Raw genomic sequence first — 14,448 nt, 5'->3', positions numbered from 1 at the left:
TTTCTAATAGGATATAGGAAATAGTTTGAAATCTCTGATTGCAGTGCAGTGTTTTATTTTTTTTTTCTGGTTCTTTTTTTTTTTTTCTTTAATAGAAAATTATTTAATTAGTATACACGTGTTCCCCATCCTGAACCCTCCTCCCTCCTCCCTCCCCACACCAGGGTGGGAAGATTTGGGAGAATGGCATTGAAACATGTGAAACGTCATGTATGAAACCAGTGCAGTGTTTTAAATCAGAAGTAGACACTGTGATGTTATTAATTGGGTTGGGAAGATCCCTTGGAGGAAGGCATAGCAACCCACTCCAGTATTCTTTCCTGGAGAATCCCCTGAATAGAGGAGCCTGGCAGGCTGCAGTCCATACAGTCCACAGGGACATGACTGAGCGACTACGCACAGCATATAGTTAATTCTCCTGTTTTTCTTCTTCTGTTGTAAATGCAATAAACCTTAAACTTATGGTTTTTAATAAACTACATTTGGTCACTGGGTGGATGAGTCATCTAATCTTTCCCTACAGTTTCCTTTTGCAAAATAAAAAATAATAATCTCAAGGGTAGTTTCACTTATGTCTATGTCATTCAGTTATGAATAGAATTACACTTTATAAAATCTAATAGACTATCCAAATATAAACAGTGTATGCATACAAAGAACTATGAAATCATTTTAAATAATATGTTTTTAGAACTAATGAAAATCAGTGTTTTCTAATTTACTTTCAATCACCTACATATAAAATGTTTGCTTAATTACATTTTTTTGGTATTTCAAAGAACAGTTGCTTAATCACTGTAAAAATTATTAAATTGCCTAGTTTTTTGTAGGTAATCTATATATTATTAATTAGTATATCTTATCAGGGTTTTAAAAGCAGTGAATTAGGAGAATCTCAATATTGAATCAAAAAGGTAAAGTGTTACAATTGCAGAAAGGGTGAAAATTTCTGTCTGGACTTTTACTTTAGCATATTAATTTTTCAGTAATACGGTTTGTGGAAAATTAGTCCATAAATAGAATTCTAGTGTTCTTTATAATGAGTCTGTACCCATTAAGCCAAACTTTGCCTGCACAGCCCCTACTGGGGGATTTAGAGATTGTATTGTTTATATTTGAAACCTAAATCTATTACCTGTTCTCTTGACCAAGAATCTACATGATTCATATCCCTTTTAGAGAGCCACCTAAGAGTAAAACAACAAAAAAAAAAGCAATTATAATCATTATTGGTAAATGGGTCCTGATGAATTATACCTGAACTTCCTGGTATTAAATTGTTAAACAAGAATGATTTAAGATAATTCCCAATCAAATGAGAAAAATGATGGGTTCAACTGATGAATTTCTTACCAGACTGCCACACCTAATAGCTTCTCTGGATGCAAATCACATTTGAGTCATTTTTTTTTTCATACTGGACAGAGATTTCAGGTAAAAAAAGGGTTAGTAATCTCTGTGTAGTTCTGTGCCAGTTAAATCAATGTTATCCAAAAGGGAATACTGGCCATGACAATCTGTCATCTTTGCTTTAAAAAGAACAGCAAAGACAAATGTGCAAGTGGACAAAAATACCTTCTTCATTCATAAGAAAGGGATGGGGGTGGGGCAAAGCAGGCACAGATCAAAGTGGAGTTGACATCTAGAGCTTATTAATAAATCTTATAACTTTGCAAAGAGAAATATTTCCTCACAAGAACTCCAGACACTAATTCAAGAATCATTACATGATAGATAAAGACCCTTGGAAGTACCAAGTGGCCAGAGAATAAATATAGAAGGAAGGGTGACAATACCTAAGCCATGTATTCATGAGAAATTCTAAAATACCATTGGAAAAAGAGATCTTATGTTACTAATTCTCCAATATCTACCCTTGGGCAAGTTGACTTGAGAGCACTGTAACTAGGTCACATTTTACTATTTATTTTAACAAATGGATAGGATTGCATTAGCATGGGACAAGTATAAATATTGATTTGAGAACCTAGAGCATACAATAAAACAGCAACCTTTCTAACCCTTTTAAAGAACTCCAGTCATAAATAAAGTTCTTCTCCACTGTATTTTTTTTTCAGAAAAACAACTGATACATAATTCATCCATAAAGTATCTTCATCATTATCTTTACTGATCACTACCCAAATGTTCTAGTCATTATAGCATATAGATTGCATTTGTCTCCCCTTCTGAAAGGGTATGTTTTACCATATACGGCAGCCTTGTTTTATTTATGGCACAATCTATAAGGGCAACTTTTAATAGTTCCACATGAGCTGAGTGCTAAAAGACAGAGATGACAAATGTTAGTATTATTCTAACCATGATAAAAATAAAATCAATAATTGTGCTTTTGGAATCAGGAAAAATAACATTGAACTATTCCAGGTCATGTCTTGTTCATTTATCTCCTGCATTTCTGTACCAAAAAATAATCAAGCTGAGAATATTAATGTTCTACAACTATAAATAATTATGAAATTTTTTGATTAAGTAATCTTTATATAAGTGAATAAAATCCATCACAGTATTTGTAGTGGCCACACTGCAAACACATATGAGTATTGAACTATCTTAGGCACTTGCTTTGAGGGCCTACTATGTACCAGACATTCAGCAAGGTCCAGAAGCCTTAAGAGAAATAAGATATGATCTCTACTCTCTAGGAACATACAGTCTCATTCCTGGACATGATGCTTAAACAAATATTTACACTACTACTCTGATAGGTAACCTATGATCCTCCCTGACTTGTTTCTCTCTTACAAGCCACATCCAATTAATCAACAAACTCTATTATCTCTGCCTTCAAAATGTATTCATCCATTCACCATTAAAGTGGTGACTTTAAATTCTACCATCTTGATTCAAACCACTGTCAAGTCTTACCTGTATTATTGTAATAGTCTGTGTGGTAAGGCATATCTAATATCAGGTTGTATGCGTACGTGCTAAGTCATTTCAATTGTGTCTGACTCTTTGCAACCCTATGGATGGTAGCCAACCAGGCTCCTCCATGGGGATACTCCAAGCAAGAATATTGAAGTGGGTTGCCATGCCCTCCTCCAGGGGATTTTCCCAATCCAAGGATTGAACTCACATCTCCTGCATTGGCAGGCAGATTCTTTACCACTGAGCCATCTGAGAAGCCCTTAATCCTTAAAAGTGTCACTAATCTCTACCATTCTCCCTGGGATGTGATATTATTTTTGATGTACTATATTGGCTAGAGGAGAGGTATGTTTGTATGTAAGTGAAAGAAATAACAGCTATGGTAAAAGACACAGGAAAAATAAATTTTTATTATTTTGTTACTATTATAAGGTACTCACACTATCCATGAAATAGCATAATATAAGTTGAAAGTGGACTGGGATTAGTTTTAAATGTATATTGGAAACCTAAGGCAAACACTTAAAAAAGTTTTAATATATATATAACTATATTCAAAGAAAAGAGAGAAAATGGAGTTATTTGAACTGCTCAATTAAAACCACAAAAGGTATTTTAAAAAAGTGGAAGACACAATGGAAACAAAGAATGAGCACCAAATAGAAAGCAGTAATGAATATGGTAGATATTAATTCAACTATCTCAATAATCACTTTGAATGTCAGTAGCCTAGATTCACTAATTCAGAGACAGAGATGGTGAAAGTGGATCTAAAAAACATGACCCATCTATATATTGTCTACAAGAAGTCTACTTTAAATATAAAGATACAGATAGATTAAAATCAGTGAATGGAGAAAAATATACCATACAAACATTAACTGAAAGAAAGCAGAAGTAGCTATATTGATTTCAGAAGGAGCGGATTTCAAAGTAAGGAGAATTATCAGGAACAAGGGGCATGATATAATGATAAAATGTCAAGTCTTCAAGAAGATAAACAATTCTTATTGTGCGTGTGTGTGCCAAACAATAGAGCATCAAACTACATGAGATAAAAACTAATAGAACTGCAAGGAGGAATAGATGAATCCTCTTCATCTCTTCAATACCCTTCTGTCAAAAATGGACCGATCCAATGGGCAGAAAATCTGTACAGACAGAGCTGAACTCAACAAAACCATCCATCAACTGGATATAATGATATAATGATAGACTGCTTCATCCAACAGCAGCAGGATATGCGTTCTTCATGAGCTCCCATGGAATATTCAACAAGACAGACTACATTCTGGTTCATAAAATACACCCTAACATATTGAAAAAAAAAAGAAAGAAAGAAATCATACAGGGTCTTCCTCTCCCATTTGCAAAGAATGTTTACAACAGTTCTAACGCCTTATGTAGGTGTCCCTCTTCAGTAACTGCCCTAGGCTCTTACTCCCAAAAGCCTGCCCCTCCCAGAGGACAGCTCTCATCCAATGACTGGTTGAGGTGAGGATGCCAGCAGGGGACATCACTGAAGGGCCACGCAAACTCCTTAGCTCCCTTTGTGATTGTATGAGACTTTGGTGCCTAGCCCATTGCAGTTCAGCCCTTTCCCATGACCAATGATTCTTTCTTCTCTTTCTTGTAGGTGTTCACAAGACTGCTCCTTTGTAGTCTTCTCGCAGGACAAACCTCCGTCTCAGATTGTTTACTTGGGAACCCAACCTAAGACATTCATTCAGTCAATAAAATACTATAGAGTCAAGGAAAGTGATGCTGTACTTCATATTAACTGACAAAAATAGTCATGACCTACTGATTCCTAAAAAAAAGCAGTGGACAATGAGTCATTAATTTACCTCTATATAAAATGTAAATGTGTGTGTTCATGGATTTAAAATACAAGGACATACTCACATATAGCCGTATTCACAGAGAGATATCTAGAGAGATGTTAGCCTGAATGTTATATAGTGTTGTTCTCATAATAGCAACTACTGGGCTAATTTTGTTCATTGCTCTAGTGAAGCGCCAACTCAGTAGAACTGACCATAATGCCTTGGGTATAATCAGCGCTCAATAGATATTTATTGAATCAAAAGTACAATTAATTAATTAACATCAAGAAAACAGAATTTCAGATCAAGACTACAGAATTTCAGGGTTACTTTGTCTTCATATTTCCCAGAATTGTTTCAAGTTGTTGCAGTGATTATGTAACAAAAAATCCATAAACATTAAAAAAAAAAAAAAATATATATATATATAGGAGGGGGAAACCTACTGGAGGGCAACCCAATCCAGTATTCTTTCCTGGAAACTTCCATAAACAGAGGATCCTGGAAGGCTAGAGACCATAGGGTCACAGAGTCAGACATGACTGTGTGAATAAGCCTACATGTATATACATGCTAAGTTCCTTCAGTCGTGTCCGACTCTTTGGGATCCCATGGACCATAGCCCACCAGGCTCCTCTGTCCATGGGATTCTCCAAGCAAGAATACTAGACTGTGTTGCCATGCCCTCCTCCAGGGGATCTTCCCAACTCAGGGATTGAGCCCACATCTCTTGCATCTACCATAATGGCAGGCAGGTTCTTTACCACTAACATTACCTCAGAAACATCAGATCAGATCAGATCAGTCGCTCAGTCGTGTCCGACTCTTTGCGACCCCATGAATCGCAGCACGCCAGGCCTCCCTGTCCATCACCAACTCCCAGAGTTCACTCAGACTCACGTCCATCGAGTCAGTGATGCCATCCAGCCATCTCATCCTCTGTGGTCCCCTTCTCCTCCTGCCCCCAATCCCTCCCAGCATCAGAGTCTTTTCCAATGAGTCAACTCTTCACATGAGGTAGCCAAAGTATTGGAGTTTCAGCTTTAGCATCATTCCTTCCAAAGAAATCCCAGGGCTGATCTCCTTCACAACGGACTGGTTGGATCTCCTTGCAGTCCAAGGGACTCTCAAGAGTCTTCTCCAACACCACAGTTCAAAAGCATCAATTCTTCAGCGCTCAGCCTTTTTCACAGTCCAGCTCTCACATCCCTACATGACCACAGGAAAAACCATAGCCTTGACTAGATGAACCTTTGTTGGCAAAGTAATGTCTCTGCTTTTGAATATGCTATCTATGTTGGCCATAACTTTTCTTCCAAGGAGTAAGCGTCTTTTAATTTCATGGCTGCAGTCACCATCTGTAGTGATTTTGGAACCCAGAAAAATAAAGTCTGACACTGTTTCCACTGTTTCCCCATCTATTTCCCATATATATATATATATATATATATATATATATATATGTATGTATGTATATATACACATACATATTTCAGTTCAAACAGTTTAGCCCTCCTAATCAAAAAGAAATTGCCTTGAGGAAGAAGAGAATGACAAAGGATCATTTACTGACAAAGTTTTTTATTATTAAATGATCAGTTGAAGCCACATACTGTCATATTCAATATTCGTCCAATGATGAAAGAAGATAGTCAAAGTATATGTGTAGAATCAGATATTTCGTAGAATATGTTACATTTTATAATGGAAAATGACATCAGTTATTTTCCTCTAACTCAGGAATTTATCTCTTCTGCAATAGACCTTCATAATACTCTACCTCCCCATCTCTACCTCCTGCTGGAACAGGTAGTGGTTGATGCTTAAAGGATAGCAATCTGCTGTCAGTAACTTGGGGTCAAATTTTATTATCAGAGGCATTTTAATCATTTTATGGCTGCATATTGTTGTATTCACAATGGGCCTAGTGTTCCCTATAAAGCAATGCATTTTAATAAGATTGTGTTTCTTGGGAATGCTTACCCTTCACATCTCAATGGGAGCTTGCATTGAGAACTTTATGATACAGTTATTTACATAATAAAAAATAATGAAATGAGGAGGAATAGTCAAGGCAATATGAAAAGGGTGTCGACAATTTACCATTTTGAAGGAGTTCTTTTGTAATGATATAAAAATAGCTGGGGAAAAAAGCTGTTACAAGATTATAAATAATCTTGGTACTCTGAACAGAAATAGAAACTGAATCATCATGAAATAACTTCAAAACCATTAAAAAAAGATTCCCAACCTTCCAGTCTCCCTATAAAGAGATCATTGCAAAAATTATCTAATAAGAAAATGATTTGAATTTCAGCTCAAGCCACATTCTGCATTATTTAGGCAAGTTTATTTTCATTAGGCGTGTCCTTCACTGGCTTTCATTGCACTGACCTGATCCCTGGGCTGGTGCTTCTCTGAGGGCCAGGTCATCTGGCAAGTAGCCATTATGCTCAACACAATAAAGGACATTTATGGAAAACCTCTGTGTCTTGGTTGTCCTATTTTCCAGTAAAGATAAGAAACATCCTTAATTTACCCTTAATAATGACCTTGAATCTATTTTCCATTGCTTTAGTCAAAGTCTCTAGACTTTGATTCATACAAATTAACCCAATCAAAATTCAGCAGGATAATACTCATGAAAAGCCGACTCTGATCTGTCACTTTGTGAATCGAGAAGGGCAACTAACTTGTTCAACCTTAGAAATCTTTTAAATTCAATATCTCACATGTATCCTTTTCTCTCTCTCTTCTAAAAACAGAGGTGTCTCTCTTCTTTCAAATGTTAATTCCTTTTCCCAGATCTAGATCTTCTGGGTCCCTTTTACAACTCCATCTGTCAATTACCCCTTTGTCTCCCGTATCTTCTAATTCCCCTTCTCTGTAGTTCCTTGCCTCAGTTCAGTTCAGGTGCTCATTTGTCTCCGACTCTGCGACCCCATGAATCGCAGCACGCCAGGCCTCCCTGTCCATCACCAACTCCCAGAGTTCACTCAGACTCACGTCCATCAAGTCAGTGATGCCATCCAGCCATCTCATCCTCTGTCGTCTCCTTCTCCTCCTGCCCCCAGTCCCTCCTAGCATCAGAGTCTTTTCCAATGAGTCAACTCTTCACATGAGGTGGCCAAAGTACTGGAGTTTCAGCTTTAGCATCAGTCCTTCCAAAGAAATCCCAGGGCTGATCTCCTTCACAATGGACTGGTTGGATCTCCTTGCAGTCCAAGGGACTCTCAAGAGTCTTCTCCAACACCACAGTTCAAAAGCATCAATTATTCGGCACTCAGCTTTCTTCACAGTCCAACTCTCACATCCATACATGACCACTGGAAAAACCATAGCTTTAACTAAACGGACCTTTGTTGGCAAAGTAATGTCTCTGCCTTTCAACATGCTATCTAGGTTGGTCATATCTTTTCTTCCAAGGAGTAAGCGTGTTTTAATTTCATGGCTGCAGTCACCATCTGCAGTGTTCCTTGCCTAGTCGTGCTTAAATCTCCTCCATCTTTGGCAGCAAAAAATTCACTAAACTGTTTCATCTCTAATACTTAACCTGCTTCCCTTCCCAGGACACCAATTATACTCACTCTTTCCGATCTTTCAATTCCCATTCACTTCTCAGGCCACCAGGGTTGTTATTTTATCTCCATTGTGACATTAAATCTGTTAGTAAAATATTTGCATTCCTTAGCATATAGCTTGAGCTTCCCAGGTGGCACCTGTGGTAAAGAACCTACCTGCCAATACAGGAGACATAAGGGATACAGGTTCAATCCCTGGTTCCGGAAGATCACCTGGAAGAGGGCATGGCAACCTGCTCCAGTATTCTTCCCTAGAGGATCCCATGAACAGAGGAGGCTGGTGGACTACAGTCTACTCTCACGAGGAGTCAGACACAGCTAAAGCAACTGAGCATATAGTTTGCCTAACTTTTTTACTATTATTCATGGCTATTCTATACAGCTATTTCAATGGATGCACCTTTTCTTAGATTATCTCACACTCTAGAGAAAGAGAACTGGATTCTTAAACTTTCTTATGGGAACCAATATGAGGTTGATTGTAAAAGATTCATGAACTGAGATGCCAGACCAATTCTGCTGTTGGTGTATAAGCAGGTAAGAGTTTCTCCTCTTGAGTTCACTTTCCTGCACCTCTTGTCAACATTAGATCTTTCAGAGCCAGAGAATTAATATCAGGATTTGGGCATGAGGGTCAGAGGCACCCTCCTTGCTAGGATCTAGCCTAGAATTTATTTCTTTAAGAATATTTTATTTTATTTTAAGTTGTGGTAAAAATCACATAATATAAAATATACCATCTCAACCATTCTCAAATGTATAGTTCAGTAGTGTTACCTGTATTCACATTGTTATACAATGGATCAGGCTTCCCTGGTGGCTCAGCTGGTAAAGAATCAGCCTGTAATGCAGGAGACCTGGGTTTGATCCTTGAGTTGGGAAGATCCCCTGGAGAAGGGAACAGCTATCCACTGCAGTATTCTGGACTGGAGAATTCCAAGGACTGTACAGTCCATGGGGTGGCAGAGTCACACACGACTGAGTGACTTTCACTTTCATACAATGATGTCCAGAACTTTTTCATCTCACAAACTAAATTCTATACCTACTGAACAGCAACTCTTATTTTTGACTTCCTTCAGTCCCCAGAAACCACCATTCTAGTTTCTGTTTCTCGGATTTTTTACTACTTTAGATTCTCATACAAGTGGAATCACACAGCATTTGTCTTTTTGTGACAGGCTTATTTCACTTAGCACAAAGTCCTCAAGTTTCATCCATATGATAGGATGGGATAGGATTTCCTTCTTCATTCGACACTGAGTAGTATGTCTTTATCTGAACATTCATCCATTTATGTTCTTGTTGTTTTCACCTCCTGCTCATTGTAAATAATGCTGAAATGAGCATAGGTGTTCTATCTAGCCTAATTCTTGATCCCTAATGGATAGTTTCTGTCTTTCAAGTGGTCCAATCAATTCCCCCAAATGGAACTGGGCTTGAGGATTTAATCATAAAAATATTAATTCATCTGGAATTGTTTTTCTGTCTCCCCAGCACCACTATCACTAACCCACTTTGTGGGGGAAGGACTGAGATTTACAGGATAATGAAGGAAATCAGTCTACTTGCTTATAGAGATATGATAATATGCAGCATCCAACTTTATCTTGCCTTACTTGTTTCCTAATCAAAATAAATGCACAGTTTTACTAATTACTGTTTATTAAAGTTGTGAAGGACCCAAGCTCATTGACCACATGGTAAAAATAAATCCTGGATTTTGCTATTTTGGGGTACATTATTTCACTCAACATGCATGATCTGATTATCTAGCCTATGCTTAACACTAGAAATGCAAAGAAGACTAAGACATTGTTCTACCCTCAAGACACTCAAAATTCAGTAGAAAAGCTGAGATATTAACAAATAAACATAATTCAACATGCTAGTACGTGAACAGACAACACACTGAATATTGCAGAAAAACCTAAGATAGGTACTTTTCCTGTCAGAGGATAGAGAGAAGGTAAAGCACAATGATTGCCTGAAGAAAATGGCACCTGAGTCAAGGATTACAGGAATAATAAGAAAGGGTGATGTGTAGGGGAACACCAGTAAAACAAATGCATTAGACACTCCTAGGAATTTAAAGACTAAAGAACAGATATTGAAAGAGTGGTCATCTTAGGAAGCACTAACTCTTAAGCATGAAAGTGAGACAGAAATATGACTTTGAGAATTAAACTGGAGGAAAGTTAAGTGGAGACAAGTAGCAGAAATTATCTGAAAGCCAGATTAAAAATTTTTTTTTTAGTATACACAAGCTGGGTCAAAACTGTATCAGTGAGATAACCGAAGAGTCTAATATTGATGGAGAATAATCCTGTCAATGACAAGAACCCGCTACTCAAGATAAATTAGGTAATAGCATATTCACATCAACAAGCCCCCCCACCCAGTTACTCACTATTGCAGCGTCAACCTCAAAATATTTTTATTGTAGATTACTCATACTAACATGTCTTTACTGAGGCACTGCCATTTAAAAGGTTGGGGGGGACGGGGTTGGGGGGCAGGCTCTTCCTGATTGGAGTGAGACAGAATAAAATTGACCAGACTATTTTAAGTGCTTCCTCAGAGACTGTGAGAGAACAGGGAGAAAGTGAGACAGAATAAAGAGCTGGAGCCATGTGGCTAAAGGTATTTAGAAGCCTGGTGGATAAAACACGCAGGAATATGTAAATGAAACTAATCTTGTACTGACTGGGGACGGTTTGATAACCTAGGAGGTCCTTCTGTTTAGCAGTTCACAGAGCAGCAGTTCTCACCGCGGAGCTGAGGTGTGTGATCATTCCATGGATGGGAAAGAGGATAACGTCATCCAACACCCCGACCACTAAGTGATCATTTCCAGTCGTTTTGAGTGTTGCAAAATTGTAACCGATGATTCTTTCCATGTCATCTCAAGAAGTCATCTCAGGAAGACGACTGAAAGAGAAGACAGAATTATTCATGAAACGTGCTTGTCGTGTGGCTGCAAACCCTGCATTAAACATGGAGTGTTACTGCTATTTTCAGAATTTAAAAACAATATCCAGGGTCAATAAATAAAACTTAATGAATAATAAGTCAGTAATAGAGCTGAGAAGTTAGGCACGTGAATATGACCAAGAACCTTTCTGCAGACATCACAACAGAACCTTCTTTACATGTTTCTTTAACATATGTTAATTCAGAAAAAGAGATGCAATGACTATTTTTAGTGGCATTAAATAAAAGTGCTCTTGTGGCTTTTAAAAAATTTTTAAATGTGTTTATGCCAATGAAGTAAAATTAAACTATTTGTTTCTTTTTTTTTTTTTTTTTTACCCTCCATATTTGCACATGGTTGACACACATTCAGGTTGATGATTTTAATGCCAGGCCTTTTTAATCTCTCACAACCTTGTTCATTTTCTCACCTTTGAGGAATTTCACACTTGCCTCACAGATTTCTTCTCCAGTTCACCCATAGCTAATTTCAACTTTATACCTGATAACTTTTTCAACATCCAAGACCTTCATTTCCTCTACTTTTTCTGGTTTGCTTTATTCTGCTCTGGAAACCCACATGTTGGAAGCCAAGCATTACATCCTATCATCACTTGAACCTTTTTCTTTTTTTGACCAGCAGGCTCACAGATGCCGAAGCTGGCTATTCCACTCTAAAAGTAATGCCCAGATCCTTCTTACACTGACTAACCCAGTTCCTTGTCCTTTAGACCCTCGGTGTGTCTCTAAAGCCTTCCCTCCTCTCTGTCCTCCCCTGGTTCTCAGTCAGCATCTGGCTTTAGTTGGTTCACTTTTTTGTCTGCTTCTTCTGAACACCATGGTGATGCATTTCTCCTTTCTCCTCCCTCACTGGTACCCAGGAATCCTTTAACCCAATTCAAGCTTCCTCTGCAGCTGTCCTGCCAATCCTCAGGGTTGGACAAATCCAGCCATTTGTTTTCTCTGCTTTTGTTATCCCACTGCCAAGTAATACTGGAAAAGGTCAAGAAATGCCGGTTGGCTCCACTACAAATTTATGATATCTAATCTCAGTTGGCCCCTTCAGATTGTCAAGAAATCCTTTTATTCACAGTGAACTCTCCAAATTCTTCCAAACATCCTCCAATTTCCTCAAGCCTTTAAGTCCACTCCTTTCCCCCATGGTTGGCAAATGATCTAAGCTCTTACTTCCCTTAGGACCTTGAGGTCAGTCAACATACACTTTCTAAACTCTCTTCACGGATTATTTCTATTTGATCACTTTCCCTTAATGCTGAGTAGAAGACTAGGTCAAGCTACTATGACCCACCAGGGAAGGGGGAGGGGAGGAGAGTAGTTTTTTCACCAGGTTAGGGAGCATAGACACCAATACTGGAGGGCAAACCCACACTGAGTCTCATTATGAGGGAATCAGTGGACCAAGAACACTGAGAAAGATGATGAGTTTCACCAATGGAAGGTGGTCTGGGTGAATCCCATTAATAAGGTAGCAAAGACCTGAGACAGATTTTTAATATTACAGTGTGCTTGTCTGACTACTCTGAAATTATAGTTCATTTCAAAGGATTAAGCACTATCCTACAACTTCTCAGTCCCTGATATTTCATAGGAAGCTGTGTTCATCCTTCTTTTAAAAACCAGTACTTTTCATCTGTACATAAGAGCCAATCTCCACTCATCCATCCCTTAAAAAATTTTATTCTGTTTTTCACACTGTCTTTCTGTTGTCTGCTCATCTAGTTCATTGTTTGCTGCTCCTTGTTGGCTTACTATATTATTTGTCTTCAATACACTAAAAAGAAAAACAAAAGTAACCCCCCCCCTTACCTCCTGACCCTCCTCAGCTCCTTTACTTCTTTCTATTCAATGGGTATAAAGTTGCATTTGTTCAAGATGAAAATATTCTAAGGAATTGCTTGGCAGTCAAGTGATTAGGACTCAGCTCCTTCCCTGGTTGGGGAACTAAGATCCCACAAGCCACACAACACAGCCAGAAAAAAATAAAAAAGATGAAAAAATTCTAAAGGTCTGCTGTACAACTTTGTGCCTATAGTTAAAAACACTGTACTATACACTAAAACATTTAATAGAATGCATCTCATTTTCTACTACAATTTTTATGTGTTTTCTATTACAATATTTTGAAAATGCAAAGACTGTTTACCACCCCTCCCCCAGCCACAGTGTCTAACCCAGCCTATGGGCTACTAGTTTCTCTCTGTAACACTCATGGAAAACTGCCTTCTCAAAAGATATGAATTCATTCTCAAAGGGCACATCTCCTGGCCATGTATCAGTCCTTGCCCATCTTGGTCTCAGTGCTGGTGAAAACATCTTCCTTATTGGCAGGATCTGCTCCCTTGAGTTCTGTGGCACACACTCACCTTCCTTTCCACCACACCTCTGATCACACCTGAGTCTTGCCTTGATTCACATACCACTTCCAAACACTATTAAGTGATGAGGAACATTTTGTAAGTTGCTCCAACAAGGAGCAGCAAACAATGAACTAGATGAGCAGACAACAGAAATACAGTGTGAAAAACAGAATAGATTCTTTAGGGGGTGGATGAGAGGAGACTGGCTCTTATGTACAGATGAAAAATACTGGTTTTTAAAAGAAGGATGAACACAGCTTCCTATGAAATATCAGGGATTGAGAAGTTGTAGGATAGTGTCTAATCCTTTGAAATGAATTCTAATTTCAGAGTAGTCAGACAAGTGCACTGTAATATTAAATGATGAGGAACATTTTGTAAGTTTCAATCTTCCGTCCTCTTCCTCTGCCATTGAACTTTCACTCCACCCATTACTCACATTACTGATTCTCATTTCCACTTCTTTACCTAGGACCTCTCTCCCACCCTATTGAATTCTAACTCTACCAATACAGAAAATTCCATGAGTCCCAAGTCACATGCAAGGGTAGGCAATATAGTTAAGAATGCATTTTGTTTAATACATTCTCTGAATTTGAATTCTGATTCTGCTTCTTAGTAGCTGTGCAACCTCGGGCAAGTTGCTTAAGTTCTCTCTGTCTTAATGTCTTCATCTGTAAAATGGAGATAATGAGAGTACCTATGCCCTTACTTTATTGTGAGGGTTAAAGAGTTAATTCACACAAAGTGCTAGAACAAGCCTGGTATAAATGCTCATTAAATATTAGCTGTCATTAT

The sequence above is a fragment of the Bos mutus genome, chromosome 20 (genome assembly GCF_027580195.1).
Source record: "Bos mutus isolate GX-2022 chromosome 20, NWIPB_WYAK_1.1, whole genome shotgun sequence".
Lineage (NCBI taxonomy): Eukaryota > Metazoa > Chordata > Mammalia > Artiodactyla > Bovidae > Bos > Bos mutus.
This window is presented reverse-complemented; position numbering follows the sequence as displayed.